This window comes from Haliaeetus leucocephalus, unplaced genomic scaffold (assembly GCF_000737465.1).
Source record: "Haliaeetus leucocephalus isolate CR32 unplaced genomic scaffold, Haliaeetus_leucocephalus-4.0 Scaffold1, whole genome shotgun sequence".
Taxonomy (NCBI): Eukaryota; Metazoa; Chordata; class Aves; order Accipitriformes; family Accipitridae; genus Haliaeetus; species Haliaeetus leucocephalus.
In genome coordinates, this window is record NW_010972437.1 from 15,532,660 (window position 1) to 15,551,201 (window position 18,542).

The 18,542-nt window shown below is 41.2% G+C and overlaps 1 long non-coding RNA gene across 1 annotated transcript; it reads right to left on the reverse strand.

The window, feature by feature from the left end:
* Positions 1 to 419: 419 nt before the first annotated feature.
* Positions 420 to 18,226, reverse strand: LOC104831763. The gene is made up of 3 exons (XR_774335.1): positions 18,111 to 18,226; positions 4,313 to 4,315; positions 420 to 433 (listed from the first exon to the last, which is right to left on the reverse strand). It is a non-coding gene; the product is annotated as an uncharacterized LOC104831763 (long non-coding RNA).
* Between the last annotated feature and the right edge of the window lie 316 nt (positions 18,227 to 18,542).

An 18,542-nucleotide genomic window follows, 5' to 3' on the forward strand; every position in this document is an offset into this window, starting at 1 on the left:
TAATTAACATTTTAGACAATTGGCAAGTATCAAGTTTAGAACATTACCTACATTATTTGTCAATAACTAAAAACCAACACATGGAATTAATTTCCAAAGGTATCGCATAACCTATGGAGCTCTAGAATCAAAGAATGGATAGATGCTGGAACAAGTAAAGAATTATTAACAATTCTTAGAAAAATGGAAAATTCATAAGGGATATCAACCCTTATTTTTTGAAGGTACAGACTGGTTCCTGATGTTAAAAATAAAAAGTTACTTCCAGTTAACTCTGTGAGAGTGACGGGCACCAAACTACATTATAAAACCAGTTAAACTTTCTCAGAAGGAAATTATTTAATAACTGCCAGTTTTGGAGAGTTAAAAAAGTAAAGTAAGAGTAAAAACTTTTTTTTTTCTAAAGAGCTGTGAAAAGATAAGATACATGTATCTGAAGAACATTAGTTAGCTGGATGACAAGTCTCCATTTTGAGAAATCCAATCTCTTTCAGAACTTACTTGATTCATACTCGTCTGAATCTTCAAGATTTTAAGGACAATGTATTTGAGCACATTACAGAAAGAACCTGGGAAAATATCTGGCTCTTCATGATTTTATCTAAAATCTCAGAGGGTTTGAATGTCACATAATAAAGGTTTTTTAAAAAAGAAAACAGTAAAACATAGAAGTGTGAGAGAAACATAGAAGAGAGAGAGAGATGCTCATCAGGTATAGAAATCTTTGCTTTCAACTTCTTGCCTTTTACAGTACAACCTAAAATTTAGAGTTAGTGGAGGGAGTTATGTGTGTGTGTGTGTGTTCAAGATTTCTGAGACATAACCACCTGCATTAGTAGGGCAACTCTACACAGTACACCGAATCTACACAATGACAGTAAATCCAGACCACGCAGAACACAAACCACTCAAAGGCCGTGTGTAGCAGCAGCTATTTGCCCTTGGGCTCCAAATTTCTGGAGGTACCAAATAAATGGACCAACTCCACTAATTTCAGCCTGGAAAAAAACTTCTGGCGGAAAGAGGACCTGAAGAGACTGACAATTCACCAGGAAGGCAACGCACCAAAATATCTTCACTCAGGAGGAAAATTGTATAACTAGGCATTAATATCTATTTACCAAGTAAATCCATCTCTTCTTTCTCCTATGGTGTTTTTTTGCTTGTTTGGGTTCAGGGGTTTTGGTTGGGTTTTTTTTTCCCCTCCTCCCCTTTGAAATGGAGTTGAGACAGGGTTGTATTTTGTGATCAATACCCATCTCTGCAGGCATCTACTTTATTGTGCATTGGGAGTATAAGCATTCCTCTCGCAGAGAGGCACTCACTACCTTTTCAGGCACCTTTTCTAGATTTTTGAGCTATGGAGTTTAGGCAGAAACTGGGGGGGACACATGTAGAAATGTGAACATCATGAATTTGGGGAGCTTCCAGCATGAGGAAGGCAATAAGAGTCAAGAGTTTTCTCATAGTATTTTTTAATTAGGCACCTAAAATCCAACTGTATCTTGTTTTAAGGGCCTATGTCCTTTTCAGACTATCAAGTCATTAAGAAGTTCTCACATGTTTTCAGCATTAAGAAATATGATTTCAAATCCTGGCCCTGAAATGATCTTAATGGATCTCTTAACCCTAATCTAGATTTGGAAATTCCTCCTTGACTTATGCCTTGCTGATTCTTCTCTAATTAGCAGTGCAGTCATGCTATTGATGAAAAAGGTTCTTTCTGCATGTGAAGACCATCTGGTCTTGCCAGCACATCACTATTCCTACCCCAGATGGCAACTTCTTGGTAAGGCTAAGAGGTGTGATTATTCAATTGTTCTATAATCAGACACACACTTCAATTAGTTACTGGTGATTAAGATTCAGCAGTGTTTCTGCTATTTACTGTTTCATTTGTCAAGACAAGCTACGCAATCTTTGCAATCATTGCAGTATTAGATGCAACAAGTTTGTTGTGCTGGTTAAACATTTTAAAACAGTGCATAGAGGGTTTTATCAACTCAGGAAATCACATTAATTTAAATTTGTCTAAGCACTAACTAGTCCCAGTATAATGGCAGGCACTTGATTGTCTGTAACTAAGAATAGGGCCAGAACTCTCTGTTTGAAAGGATGGGCATCCCAAGAAAAGAGTTATGACAAAGCTTAGCAAACATTTGTGCGAGTCACGCAATTGAGAAAAAGGGGTAAAGCAGATCCAAATGGGGTCTAGAAGTAATAAAACTCAAACTATTTCTACTTCAAATAGACAGTTATTCCACTCTAGCATCACTCTCACCCAGCCAGAGTACTTACTAGTTACATTTATGAGACGAGGAAAAATAGCCATTGCCTTTTTTACCTTTAACGTTCTCCTCCACATCTCCCCTTCACAGTCAGCCTGAGAAGCCATTTGCCCTTTTCTGTGAGGCTGGGGGACACAGCCAAATTGCTGCTCAGGGCTACAGCGCACAGGCACAGATGCACAAGGACTATGTAAATCATTTAAACGTTCATGAGGAAAAGAAAGAGAAAACCCCAAAACATGGAAACTTACTACATTGTTACAAGTTTGCAGGAGGTTTGTGGTTCAGCAGAGGTACACACAGTACAGCAGAGGTGAATAGCATTGCTGTTTGCCACCGCATGAGACTGGTAAGATAGAAAAGCACAGAAGGATCTGAAAGAGGTTTATGAAGTTCTGGTGGGGACAGACCCCACCACCCGCTGGGTAAAGCTGCCACACAGACAGAGCTCTTGGAGGGATTTCTCCCATTCTGGGAGTTTGGGGCGGGGTGTGCAACCTGTTGTAACTTCTATTTTCCCCTCTTTTAGGATTACCATTACTTCATTCTAAAAACTGATGTTATTCCTATTTTGAGGCTACATATGCCTCCCATCGATTTCATTTTTGTAGAGTAACAAACAGAATGCAACCCTTGGTGACTAATTAGGGCTCTTAACCCATACAGTCTGCTCTCAGACAGACCTGCCGAGCCATAATGGATTTTAGCGAGGGCTGCCTGGATGTAGCTCAAGATAAAAGCAGGTCATATGAACAACAGGAAAGGCCTAAGATTACCTCATATGGATTTGCTGAGGCGTGAGACTGAAGAGCTAAGAGGGCTGAGCTCTCCACCACTCCTCTCATCAGCTACCCAGCATGTGTCACCGCATCGGATGACACATTAGTATAGCTCATTTGTTCAGACTGGAACTGAATTTTCCCCAGCAGCTATGGGAACTGTAACTACTTGATTTTTCAAGTGTCAGCCCTTTACATACTAAAAAAAACCAAGAATGTTATTGTAATAATATTTATATTTCCTCTATATATTAATCTTGCCATAGATTTACATAAAAACTACAGGTGAATTTATAACTACAGGGTTATTAGTTTATTCAAACACTATGTGTAAAGAATATTGAGACTGAAATGTATTGAGACTTAGTCCCCCAAAGGAGATATTGGTAAACCCACAGCTGCCAATGTAACCTTAATTCAGGCTTCTTACATTATTCTTTATGACACAGTCTTTAACCGAGTGATTGCTGTTTTTACAGTAAGAAGTACTTCAATCAGCTCATTGCTATTCACTGTTTCTTTTAGTTCCACCATTGGCTCTGTGTGTTAGTGTATAGTATCCAAATACCAGTTTGGCTACAGAATTTGGGAGTTTCTCCTGGCTTTGCACAAGAATCTTAGTCCCCAGAGAAGAGTTTAAATCTGACAAAAATCACATTTCTAGCCTTATTCTCAAAATCCAAACCAAAAGAACAACCACCAACACTACCACTTCAAGTAGTTAAAGATCATGTTGTAAAGATAACCTTAGATTTCAAGCCTGAGACTCCTTAATTTTTTTTAAATGCAGGTGGTGGGTTATAAACAAACTTGGAAGAAACTAAACATAAAAGTGAACAGAAGTTTCATCCCACAAAAGAACTACACAAAACCCACACAATCCTAACTACAGGCATCAATATCTACCTCAAATATATACACATACAAATAATGCATCTAGATTTACAGCAGTGACCTTGTGTTTTAAAACTCTATATAGACATCCATATGATTTACATTATGAAACCCACAGATTATTCCTTAGTAGAATCTCAGAGGCTTAAATCAATAAACATTATAGCAATTTTTAGGAGCTACCAGTATTTATTAAACCTCCCAGTGGGAGAGAATATATGTTTATGATGGCTCCTATCAGTCTGTGCACTATTTATTCTGCTAATGGACAAGGAAGACTGGCAGAATTGCAGTCAGCTGAAATAAGTTTTCTTTCTCCTCTTTGTTGATAGCAGATTACTCTCACTTAACCAACTCTGTGATGAATTTTTAGCTACTAGACTTAGCTGCTGGACTAGACAGCCTCTGGGCCTGGTGTCACTCTTTTGCTTGCTTCTTCTAAGTCATCCATTACTGTTTGCTTGGGCTGTCAGTTGCAAGAGGGTTTGTCCCGCTCTTCTCTCAAAGAGCTTGTCCTGAGGACTGTCAGGAGATGAGTTCTCTTACATCCTGATATATTATTTCTGGCATAGGGGCATCATGAAGCCAGTGCTTCAGGGGAAATCACCAGGGAAACCGCAAGGACAAATTACTGAAACCAGATTTCTTCTCTAGTCCTTTAGGCTTCTTGATGTGGTTTCTGTGACCTAACTGATCCTTGCTAGTCCTGTTCCAATTTATCCACATATACTCAAGCATATGCCATGGGGATTCCTTACAGTGCTCAGTCCTTTGAGCTTGGCATTATGAAGGCATGACTTACCCATTTGGCCAGATTCACTGATGTCCTGTAAGAAGGAAGTCTGACACATAGCTATGACTGTGGGAGATTTCATGAAAAATGGGGGACATTTCTTTGAGCCTTATTATTTAGAGTTAGCATAAGTAGGCCGCAGTTAGCATGAGTGGGCCGGAGTACATGACAACTGCAGTATGAACGGACTTTGAACTGCCAGAAGAACAACAGACATGAGGAACTTGGACAGTGGAGCAATTAATAAACAAGATAACAGAACTGCAGAGGCAAGAAGGAGCTGCAAGAGCTTTAACCCAATTAAGAAAGCTGCCATTTCGGCCTAGAGCATTTAGCTGCGGGATGGGGACTTAGGAGTTGGTTTGTATCTTTGTTAAAAATCGGGGTTTCTTTTATTCTTATGTATTTTATTAGGTATAATGTTGCTTTTACCGTGTTTAATTAATTGTGTTCATAGACCTTTGCAAAGGGCAATACAGCAGGTGTTAATTGACAAAAAAACAAAAAAAAGGGGGAATTGTGGACACATATTTAGCTAATTTTGGTCGCAAGAGCATTGCAGACGCCTTTAGAAGACCTTGAACAGAATAAAAAAGACAACAACAAAAAAAAGATAATAATAAAGCCAATTAGAAGAACACAGGTGTGCATTCCATAATAAAGGGAACTTGGCACAAAAAACCTCAATTCTGCAGTTTATGTCAACCAATTAGACTGAGACAAACTTTGCATGTTTAAGTTGATATAACCAATTATATCTTATGTTTATGCATGTGTACAGAGTTGATATAACCAATCATATTTTATGCTTGTGCGCGTGTACAGTGACTTTGCAGAATATGTGACTATAAATATGTGTGTGTTTTAGCAATAAAGGGTCATCTGCTTTAAACTTCACAAGCATCCGTTTGTTTCTACCTCCTGCATATGACAATTTACAATTAATATATCCTATATAGATTTGCCTTGCGAATCCACAAGGCAACAACAGAAGTTGCTTCATACTTTTGCAGGAAGTAATTTCAGTGGCAGTTTAGAAAATACTCAACAGTGCTATTCAATCAAAGGTAATGAATAGTCTGACTATTGCAAAGTTTTTAAAAATTGTCTTAGTATATTGATAGTAACACATCTTTAATGTTCAAAGGCTTCTGATAACCATAATAATAATAATAAAAAAAGTCTCCAGTGAATGGCTGAGCTCCCTCTTTCCTTCAGGAAGTAAAGTTCAAGGGAGCAGAGCCCTGCACAGCTCATGGGCTCCATTTCCCCAAACCCAGTCGTTCGATAACTGGAGTTGACTACAAAGCAGGGATAACAGGACAACAACAACAAAGCACCATTCATTGCCAGAACTCCACTAAATCATTATGGCAGATGAAATAGAGTCAAGAGACCACTGATATTCCAGTCCATAAATGTAAACACAGGGTGAAATATACCTTTAGAAAGAAGGCACAAGAATCACACAGTCATCTCCTAAAAAAAGTGGTCCAGCAAAATGCAGGGGCTATCTGTGTCCTATTGTAGCATGTTTATGGGGAGGAGGGGAAAGAGTTTCCCTGCTCTCTGGGTTTGGACTTGGAGATGGAAAGCAGCTCCCCTCCTGCTGAGTTCAGCTGCTGCAACAGCAGAAAGTTGTTCTGGACACACTGGGCGCTCATAATTTATTGTTTCTTTCTCCTGAATGCATTACTTGTTGCTCTTTCATTTCTCCCTTCTATCATCCTTTTGGATACTGACCTTCCCCTCCAGTAGCCATGATCTTGTGTGATCTTTCTTACTTGTGTGTAGTGCGTGTAATATATTATTCCATGAGAATGGCAGGATTTATCAGGCCTTATTGCTAGGCACTGGAGTAAGGGGAGGGGCAGATGAAGGTTTTTATCACACCTTTTAAGCAGGAAGACAGCAGGATGCAAAACTGAGAAGAGACAGTAAAAGTCTTGTTACCCCTAGCATGTCCTGAGTTTCTAAGGAAGGCCAGGGCATTGGGACTGTCAGGTGTGAAAGGTGTTACAGGTGACAATTTGTTCTTGCCTCTACCATGCACCTCTGATAGCCTGCGCTATCAGGGTATTTCCTCTTGCCAAAGTCCACGCCAAGATCAGTAAACCAGATTTGCAGCTTTTCCCCCCCACCACCAAAGCCAGGGACCTAGAATCTAAGGCTGAGATCTGGCCAGATTTAGACAAGTGTAAACAACAGTTCACACTGCAGCACAGACCTTCTCCATCAGAAGATACAAACAGAAATAAGAGTTCTAGTTCAAATAATTTCAACTGCTTTTTTTTTCACCCAGTGTTATTTCTTAATTCTTCCTTCCTTTAATAGACACTTGGTGATTTGCAGCAGGTAGCTGGGTCTGAACATGTTGGTTTTGAAGTGTGTTTACTTGGCAAGGAAGCTGAATAACCGGAAGAAGCTGTACCTTGCCCACCTACACCAGCTCTGTATCTGTCCCAGCATATTTATCCCTTCTATAATTTTTTTTCCCACCATTTCCCAAACAAGGGCTGCCAAGTGCATGTCTCTGTAAAAAGCCCTCCTTTTTCTATATTTGCCTGTATTGAAGTGTCATTGTCTTCTATTGATTTTAACTGATCTAAGCCTGTAAATAGCTGGCAACTGTGTTCTTCATTATTTACAGTTTCATCCATTTATAGTATCGTCCATCTGTGATTTTTTGTTTTTCCTTTTTTTCCTATTTTCTTTGACTTCCCTGAGCCAATTTTCTTCTTATTCTATGAACCCAAAGAACTCTGCTAAAACAACAATCTGAAGTTAAAATAGCATCACCAAATTCACACTCAGCCTTTGAAGTATTCCTTATGCACTCTCTACACTTACAGAAACTGCAGAAAACCTGGAAGAAATTTCTGCATTTCAAATAGAGTATTTGTCATTAAGTTGATTAAAGTAACAAGCCACACACACTGTTCTTCTTTTCCTCAAGCCATAAAATCATCCTGATGCAAGACAGAAAAAGCAATAGTTTGTCTCAAGCCTAGATTTAAACCTTGACTCTTACCTCATGCTGGTTTGTAAGGCAGTACTCAGTGGCATTCATCAGCATTTTTTCACCTGTAAAGTATTCCCAGAAAAATACAATTTTGAAATTTTAGCAGTCTTTGTAACAAAAGATGTCCTTCTTATTTACAGCTGCACAAATGTAAAAAAACAAACTTAGTCCTATACAGTTTTAAGGCCTCCTAGCAGTGTGAGAGGACCACAAATTGATCAGCAGTGTTGCAAAGCTTCTGGCTTGACCTGCTTCATAAGGAGCTCCCCAATAAGATCAAGAGGCTTAAAATCAATCATACAAACAAACAAAGAAATCAGGTTCCTCAGAGCAGGAGCTCTGATAATTACTTCATCATTAGGAAAAGCAACCATTGGGCAATCACAATACGACAAGCACCTGTCTCGCACTCCCTCACAGACTCTCAGCTGTGTTTCATCCAGCTCCAGTGACTACTGGGATCTAAGCAAGCCTTGCCATGGCTCCAGGAGGCCTTTCTAGGGAAGGAGAACTGGCTTCCTCCCCACCATACCTGGGACTCTGGCTCCGTCCTTCCTCTGCACCACCTGCAAGGTGGCTCCCAGCCCCAGGCTGCTCCTGGCCCTATAGCACCTGCTCTCCAGCACCACCCCAGCCTTTCCTTAAAGCAGAATAACAAAATTGCAACCACCAAAGTAGAAACAAAAATTCTATCTATCCAAAAGGAGAGCAATGGCTTAATTATTTTGAAGCTGAAACATTTCAAGGATTTTTAAAATTTTGGGTTCCCCCTTATTACCAATAAATGTGATTCCAGTGACAATTTAAATTATTTTCATCTTATTTCAACAGATCTGATCACTTTTTTTTTTTTTTTTTTTACAGAAAGTTTGGGTATGTTAGAATGCCTCAAAAGGAAAAATAACACAGTTTTGCCACTTGTAGAAATATTAAAGCATTTCAGACTAAACAAGGAACAAATTGTACACAAGTCTGCTATGTTCAGTAGCTGAAATAAGGAATGGGAAGGAAAAGGGGGAAAACAAAAGTTTAACTTCTCAAAATATTCCATAGAAACTTCTCTAAGAAATTAATTACCATAAACTGAATTTTTATCTTAAAGGCTCACAGGAGAAGATCTGCAGTATACCAGGAGGTCTAGCTATGCAGGCTGACTGACCCATCTATTAATTACTCAAATGACAAAATAACAACCTTGGCCCACACTTTCTCATGAGGTTGCCTTGTCCCTAAGGCTTCTCTGCCTGAGACACACACACAGAAATACTTTGACGCTGGGGTTGCAGCTAATAAGGCCCATGTGCTTCACCTCCTGTTTAAACCAGGCTGGCCCTATAGAGCAGCTTTTCTTCTCCCTGCAAAGACTAACACCTGAGCAGTGGCATAGAACTGGGCACAGCCTTGACCTATTTCCCAGGGCAGCTAAGCTCTTTTGAAAATCATGTGAAGAACAGGGGGAAAAGCATAGCACATGTAGGCTTTACACCAGGGAGTTTCATGTTCAGGAACAGAAAACACTAAAAATTGTTTACATTGCCCTGCTAAAAAGATGCAGGTTTGGAGGTTGAAGGCCATAACTTTCTTTAGCTGAATAAATTCCTTATGATTGCAGAAAGTAGAGTTCCAGTAAATAAACCAACACCTCTCAGTGGATTAATAAAAATGGCAAGCAAAACACACCAAAATCATGCCTCAGAAATTACTTTGTTCTCATTATACGCAAAGCAGGTTAATCTCTCCCGCATATTGTATAAAAGCCATAAATTTTGCCAAGCCTTCTCAAATGCTATGGAACAACTTTCTGGGAACCCAATAAACCAGTCCAATCAGTACCAAGTAAGTCAGTCAGTTCTCCATCATCGGGGAGGGGGAAAGGAGGGTGTCCTGGATGCAGGCAAAGCACTCGGTAGGTGCGGAGCTGGCCACGCAGGCTGGGGCAGCAGGGGCCGGCTGTAGAGCTTGAAGCCTGGCAAATAACCCTGGCTCTCCCAGGCTGGCTCTGTGCTTCACCCCATTGCTGGTGGGTCTCCCTGTGCTTGGATGAATGGGGGAACATGGCTCGGAGATCACTCTGCAGCAGCTGCTCTAGGTCTGGAAGCAACAGTCTTATCTATTATTCAGATAATGGATAGCCTGCTGAAGACGAAGAGGAGGAGTGGTCTGTCAGCACTTTGAAATGGTTTTTCACTGTTGTGCTGCAACAGAGAGTTATTTTTGGAAGCCAGAATTGTACTCCTTAGCTTTACCTGTTGGTTATAAGGACCACGTAACACAGTTTTATTATGTTCGTACCGACCCCAAACTGTCTTCTGTTTAAAAAGAAATATTTTTAATAGATATTTATATAATAAATAAATAGAAACAAAATGGCAGTAAACAGATAAATTATAAATGAAATTTAATCATTAATATTCACTCAACTAAATGGATCTGTACCCCCAGAATGTCATTATTTGGTGTACAGCATTTGTATATGACAGATTTTTATTTACTTGTGTACTTGTGCCTACAGACCCTAGCTGAGTTGTGGAGGTTTTACTGCCCTAGGGAATGAATAAAGACACAGAAAAAGACAGTCTCTCTCACAGGGAGGCTACAGTCTGAGAAAATACATCAAGCGCAGAACAGAGGTGCCCAGTGCGCTCTCGTGTCTTTCCAGCATATGAAGAGTAGCTAAGAATTTAGCTGAAAACCAGCACGAAGCTTCAGAAAGCATCCAGTATGCCATGGGGTGCGTTTCTGCAAGGCAACTAGCACGGAAACTAGTAGCACCCAGGGGAACCAATGATTACAACCACACCACCTCTGCAGATCTGTCCCATGTCCCATGCCCAGGGCCTGCTGCAGATGAGGGCAGGGAGTCAGCTGGCTCTATGGCCAGACAAAAGTATGGATGATGCTGTAAAGGTTAAATGGAGATAGAATTTCTCATGGAAGTCATGGTTACTGATGTAATTTGAAATACGTCAATAATTATCTTGCAGGCATTTGGAGAAAGTAAATGACTCAGATGACTTTATTTTCCTGAACTGGCCTTTCTCATCCCAAGTAAATACATGTCATTTTATAAACATTATACCTGACCAGTACTTTTAATTACATTTGTTACATATAATTATGTAATTCAAGGCTTCCCCTCCTGAATAACATACATCTTTTCCTTTCTAAGCCATCGTTTACTCATTATTGTATTTATGTTTAAATCTAGTTCTGCTGGCATTCTACTAAATGCTACATGAAATGAACATAATCAAGAATCAACATCAAGGGTTTTTCTTGACTGTTTAAACAATATTTCAAGGTAGCTTTGCCAAAATTGTCAGCAACTCCCTCTTCACTAACCTTGAAATTGCAAAAGTATCATAAAGGCAGCATTGTCGGAGACATAAAGGGGCTCATAAAGGGCACAATAAAAAAAAAAAAATCTAATTACAACTCCAAATCTCTTGATACTTGTCCATTCAAACTCTGAAAGTCCAAAAACTCAAAAGCTGATGCTAATATCTAAATTCAGAATGCTACCCAAGAGAATAATACCCTTCTCCAATGCTTCTATTTACACAGACATTTTGTGAATACAAACCAGTTTTCCACCTCTACGTTTTTAGCATTACTTTTTAAACAACACAAAATGGGAAGTAAAAATAACCCTGGCTCCATTATGCAGCAAATGTAGGCAGACCTTTAACTTCAGCACAACTCCATAACGGCAGCTGACCACCAGTGTCCCTACACAGCCCTTTTTGCACAATCAGGCTTAAATTAGTAAAGACATATGATGCATTAAGGCATGCACATTACACTGTTCAGGCTTGAAAGTATCTAATGTTGAGTAAAGTTTCCCACCAGCTGTTTTTGTGTTATTTGTTTTGTGCTCTCATTTGAACTATTATATAATGTGTTGAAATGAAAAATTGGCACATAGAAGTATAACGGTTTGTTTTCTAGAGAAAAAGCAGTGTATCATTTGATTTCATAGAGACAGCATAAAACAGATCTTTAATTCAAATTGAAAAACAAAGAGGGGCATAGTAAATGACACTGTAGCACCATCACTTTCAGGAAGTATTCTTATACTGTGAAGACAGGTCTTCATCACATCAGTGTCATAATTAATGATATAGCTAAATCAACATTCTTCACCTCAATCATCATAGCCTGAAGCCATTATGTACACTGACTTACTGCAACATATGAAAAGGAGGGCAGAAAAATGATAACTGATATGTTGCATACCATTTTTGATTCCAAAGATATCCAGTGACTGCTACAAAATGTGTGTAATATTAAATCAGATAGATTAAATGAGTGTGCATGCACACACACACAGGATTTATTGGAACAGCACTAGCATTTTGCCCATTGCATACCTGTGCACACACAGAAATGCAGTAGAAACGCCATCTCCTCTGAGACGGAAAAGGGAAGTGTAACAATTAGTATGCATGACGAACGCCCCAGTCATTAAGCTCTCACTGAGTTATTACAGAAATGGGCTGCAGTACCACTAGCTGGTTTTGAAAAGGTTTGCTGCTGTTTGGGAAAAGGGCTGACTGTCTCCTTCCAAGAGAAAACTTGGGGCTAAGATAGCATCAGTAAGGCCTTTAAGCTTCTGGGAAAGACTTAAGTCTTACCTCTCCTTTCCATGAACTACCTCAAGTGGGTTCTTCCTCACTACGCCAGCTTCTGTGGATCCCCCTTCTTTCTCTGCAGTGTAAAGGGAACACCAGTATCCAACCTTAGTGTTGCAAAATTCACTAGTGGCCCAACCTTATGCAGTAGCAGACTTACCTCAGAAAGTGTTGGCTACACAACTCACCCACGCCATAAACTGTGCAACTCCCACAGTGGTCCAACTGTAAAAGATGAAAACACAGTCTTCAGTTGGCATTACTTGAGCCTTTCATCAGGAAGACACAGGAGTTTTCAGCCTTTGGTCACTGCAATGGGACATTCACCAACATATACTTTCATTATTCTAATCTCCATGGGAGACATTATATGCAGGATGAAAGCCAAATCTATTTTTAATAAGAGGTAAGTCCAAGAGCTAGGACCTTTAGTAAGTAGAAAGGCCCAAGGGGATGGAGCTGCCATGATAAATTAATCCTACCATGTGGCAACTGAAAGAATAACTTTTTTTCTTTTAATTCTGCCTAATCTTAGCTTATATGTGTTTTGCCTAGAGGTGAATGTGGGCTTAGTCTCAGAGTCTAACTCTTAGTGCATATACATAACACAGGCTTTTGGGACAGGGGGAGGCAAAGAAGTCATCCAGAAGTTACAGTGGGGTTTAATTTAAGCACAGAGCAAGTTGAATGGGACCCTTGGAGCTGGATATCCCTCTGGCAGCATACCAGGGACAGGAAAGATGAACTCACTGCCCATTCACACTCTCCTAAGCATAGATTTTAAAGTGAAACAAAACTACTGGTTTCATTTCCCTCCACCTCCCAGATAAGGAGCCCAAATGATCTGTGTGGTCCATCTTTGTGTGTGGTAATACCAACCTTTAGTATAGCTACAGGTAGTCACCAGTGGGAAGCATGCCTTCAGACTCAATGGAGAAACATTATCCAAGCAGAGACTATCTGTAACCTCATTTCCAGGGACTTATGTTTTGTTTTAAATCTTTGAGCACTGGTGGGGGTGAGAACACTCAGAATCAGGCAGAGGGAGATGGCACTTTTTTAAAATAAAGAGGTCAGAAATTCTTCAACATCAGTTTCTATGTACTCAACACCCTCTTTTCTATTTTTAAGCACCAGCCAGGCAGGCACTTTTACTGGTAACACATCCACACAGGTTTCCTTGGCATCCCTCAAATCCTGGCAGCACTATTATATGTGAATGCTGCACTTTTCCATCAATGGACAAGCTACTCTGTTTCCACTCTTTGTAATATTACACCCTCAGAAGACAATTTTGTTGACTGACAAACATCTCTTTCTTCTTCTCCTTCCTTTTACTGCACTGGGATTGGAAGCCTGCACCTCATGAGGGTTAGTATTTCTGATTTGCCCACTTACACAATTAAAAAGCAGTCCCATGGAAGAGCAACTTTATGCAAGGCAAGACTAGTTTAAAAATACAAAATCCCAGGAAAGAGGAATGTGGAGAAGTAGTTCAGCACCTTAGTTTAAATTCAGCCCTGTAAAAGCTCACATGAAATATTCATACTTTAATGTCCACAAAGTAGTTTAATCCGATCTGCAGAATCACAGCTCTGGCAGTATAATATGTCCCATGGCCATACAAAATGCTGAAGTGAGCAGAATATGTCCATATTCCTCTGCCAGAAAAATTCTGACCAGCAGGCAGGCTCTGGTGCAAAGCACTCACTAAACACCCTGTATAACTATTTAATATATGTGCCCTCTGGAAATGCTGAAGGCTTTTCTCCTTAGGTGTCTGTCTCTGATCCTAGCAACGGGCACTGTTTCTTTGTTCAGTGACCTTATGAATAGAAGCACTAAGATCCAGAAAAATTGCTAGCAGCATCGCGGTCCTTAGTGAAGGCCAGCGATTCTCCAGATTTCACCCTAAACATAATTATGTGGAGAAATCCAACTACAGAACTTTTGAGTTCCTCAAAACAACTTTGTCTGTCATCACTCCATTGAACCAACACTATTTATTTGCTTTCGAAAGCAACTCTAATTGATTTATCTGTTGCTCGGAATAACACCATGATAAATAAATTATCACTTAAACATGATGGATTACTAACATTTCCTTTTCTAATTATATTTATGACATATTACTAGGTCTTGCTTCATTTAAAAGCTTACATATGTTTTCCTCCTCCTTGTAATCTAATCTAAGGTGCAAAGCCTGGATTTGTGCCAGCGAACCCCTTTGTTAATATACTGCTGCACTAGCAGAGTCCATCTGGAGTTACTGTTCTGCTTGATGTCACATGGCAGATCCTACCTGCATGGAAGATGAAAGGACATTCAAGGCACGTATCGAGGGATGACAGTTTTCTTTGTGATGAACCACAGAGTCACAGCTTGTTAAGTAAGACTGTGACAGTGATAAAAGACAAAGCCATCATTTTATAGCGGAATATGGCCTATCCGTACATGACAAGCCATACTATCTCTGCTCACACATGCTGACATCTCATAATGCATTCTCCCAAGTGCCGGACAGAAATAGTCCCTGAAGACAGCACCACTAGAGAGTAATAGCATACTGCTTATCTAGGAGCAAATGAATGGAAAAAACCTGAAGTGTACAATGTGTCCCTATTAACATCACAGATAAAGGGAGCTTTCAGTTTAAAGTATTTTCTGTTTTCATCAGAAGTTCAATAGGTTTAGAATCAAACCATAAGGACAATTAAGTTCTCTTCATTGTAAATTATTTTGACTCTTTCAATTATTATTTTTTTTTAAATATTGAGGGTAAATTTACAAAAATCTGTTGGAAACCCTCTTTTTTGGAGGGCTGTGCAGCATACTGTGCGTGCAGTCTTACACTGTACTTAACATTCTTTGCACTTGACATCTTCCCAGACTGTCCAAACATCACTAGCTGGTGTTCACAGGCTCCCAAGCTGCCCTGCAGGGTGAAAGCCCATGGGAATGTAGGTTACGGCAAGAGGTTAACTGCCAGGCACCTCCAGAGCAGGTGGAGTCGGGGAACGGGGAGGTGACACTGTTGGCAGAGGTGGCCGTAGGGAACTCGAGGCTGGTACGTTGCTGGGGGGGACGGGAAGGCCTGGTGGCTTCCTGGGAAGGAGAGGTCAGGGAAGAGACATCAGGAAGGAAAAGATTTAGCTTGAAAGAAGAGGGTGATATGTAAAAGGGCTACAAACCAGCAGGGGAGCATAAGGAAAGAGAAAATCCCTTTTGACTCTGAGGGTATGTCTCAGTTAAGTCGGGCCCTTCACTTGGTTTTAGCCCAAGTCTTTTTATAGTCCACACACAAAAGCTTTAACGATATCTTGACCCTGCTATTGGTAGAAATTGCAACCCATCTGAAACAGGGCAGAAATTAATTCATCTGCTGTAGTGATCCACGTGAAAACCTCTGGGTTCCTACACTCCCACAAGGACAGAGTAGCTCTTCTGCAAGTGCAGCTCACAGCGGGGGAAAACTGTGTGACATCATGAAAAAAGAAAGGCATATTCCCAAAGATAACCCTGAGTGGCTGCAAAATTAGTGATGATGCCGGAATACAAGTGCTGTTTATCAGCAAGATGCTGTAAATGGGGTTAATGTGGGTGTTCAGACTGAGTACCAATCACATGGGCTAACCTGAGAAGTATGCCTAGTGCTCTTGTACATTTGAGACGCATTGGCCAGGGGTTGTAAGTCTTTAGAAGTGACAGTGAAAACCTGTCTGCCACTCTCCTCTCGAGTTGCATGGTGCACACATCTCCCTTTCCTACTGTACATGCAATCATCCCCCTCACTGAATCCTTCCACCTAACACAGCCAAACATCCTGTTCTCGCACTGTAACCCACCCATAAATACCTGCAAAAGTCACTGGTTAATCACCTTCAAAATTTTCCTAAAAATGTTGACCAGTAGCCCATGTCTTACGACCGCTGCCTATCATACTGACCAGCAGTTACTGTTTGCTTGTACCCTCTCCATCTGTTGAATGACTCTCTCTTGTCTTCATACATAAATACTAAATTATTTGGTATAGCTGCAATATCAGTAAGCACAATTGTATTGGTTTTATGTGGCAAGGTTTTGGTAGCGGGGGGGGGTTACAGGGGTGGCTCCTGTAAGAAGCTGCTGGAAGCTTCCCCTGTGTTCGAGAGAGAGCGAGCCCATACCAGCCGGCTCTAAGATGGACCCGCCGCCGGCCAAGGCCGAGCCAGTCAGTGATAGTGGTAACGCCTCTGTGATAATATTTTTAAGAAGGAAAAAAAGTTGGGATGTGGAGAAAACAGCCACCAGAGAGAGGAGTGAGAACATGTAAGAGAAACAACCCTGCGGACACCAAGGTCAGTGCAGAAGGAGGGGGAGGAGATGCTCCAGGCGCCGGAGCGAAGATTCCCCTGCAGCCCGTGGTGAAGACCCTGGTGAGGCAGGCTGTCCCCCTGCGGCCCAGGGAGGTCCACGGTGGAGCAGATATCCACCTGCAGCCCGTGGAAGACCCCACGCCGGAGCAGGTGGGTTCCCGAAGGAGGCTGTGACCCCGTGGGAACCCTGCGCTGGAGCAGGTTCCTGGCAGGACCTGCGGATCTGTGGAGAGAGGAGCCCACGGAGCAGGGTTTCTGGCAGGACTTGTGACCCCGTGGGGGACCCACGCTGGAGCAGTGTGCTCCTGAAGGACTGCACACCGTGGAAAGGACCCATGCTGGAGCAGTTTATGAAGAACTGCAGCCTGTGGGAATGGCCCACGTTGGAGAAAGTTCGTGGAGGACTGTCTCCCGTGGGTGGGACCCCACGCTGGCAGGGGAAGAGTGTGATGAGCCCTCGCCCTGAGGAGGTGAAGCGGCAGAAAATAACATGTGATGACCGTAAACCCCATCCCTGTCCCCCTTGTGCCGTTGCGGGGGCTTGGTGGAGAAATCCGGGAGTGAAGTTGTGCCCGGGAAGAAGGGAGGGGTGGAGGGAAGGTGTTCTGAGATTTCGGTTTATTTCTCATTTACCTCACTCTGGCTGATTTGTAATAAATTGAGCTAATTTTCCCTAAGCTGAGTCTGTTTTGCCCGTGATGGTAATTAGTGAATGATCTCTCCTGTCCTTATCTCGACCCGCAAGCTTTTTGTTATATTTTTCTCTCCCCTGTCCAGCTGAGGATGGGGGAGTGATAGAACGGCTTTGGTGGGCACCTGGCGTCCAGCCAGGGTCAACCCATCACAACAATTAATAACAGCAACATTAACCAAAGTATTCAATAGTAAGCCTCTTGACGGCCTTTTTTATTGCTATTATAGTTAGCGCAGCATTTCTGATTTGTGTCACAACTTCAGTTATGTAGATCAACTGCTTTTTTCCCATAGTTGTTGACATAATCAAATAGACACTTTTTCAAATTTCCAGTCTTCTGGGCTCTGGAGTTTAAAGCCTATATTGGCACTCAGGTCTCAGTACCCTTATCTCCATTTATATATTTACAGTACCTTCCTCAGTTATCCTCCTGAACACTTTCTGAAGCATCCTCCTGCCATTCTCATTTTCATGCCTTCCTTTATGGGGCTTCTCAGACCTGGAACCCCTCTGTCCCTCTGATTTTGTTTTGTGGGAATCTCTCTCTGCTAAAGAAAACAGCAAAATTATATTCAAAGACAAAATGTTTCAGAAATAAACAACTCCTAAAACATTTCAGGCACTTCACTTGATATTTGACCATCATAGAATCACAGAATCATAGAACACCAGGTTGGAAGGGACCTCAAGGATCATCTGGTCCTCCCTTTCTGGGCAAAAGCACGGTCTAGACAAGACGGCCCAGCACCCTGTCCAGCCGAATCTTAAAAGTGTCCGATGCTGAGGGAGGCATCCAATGTTGGGGAAAAATCTATATTTGAGTCATACAGATTATGTATACATGACATAATGGACGTGGTACACAGAGTTGTCATGATAACAGATTAGAAAGCTCATATAATACAGTGCTGTTGCAGCTGGAGTCCCACAATCTGCTACACCTCAGCTAATAAATGCTGTGTCTCAGCTTCATATGAGCTTGGACAGACAGTTTCCAGTTCCAGACGTACCACCACTCACAACTAATTTGATGTCTCCACTCCTTCACTGGTGTAGTACAGCCATAGTTAGTCTGATGTAGGTTTC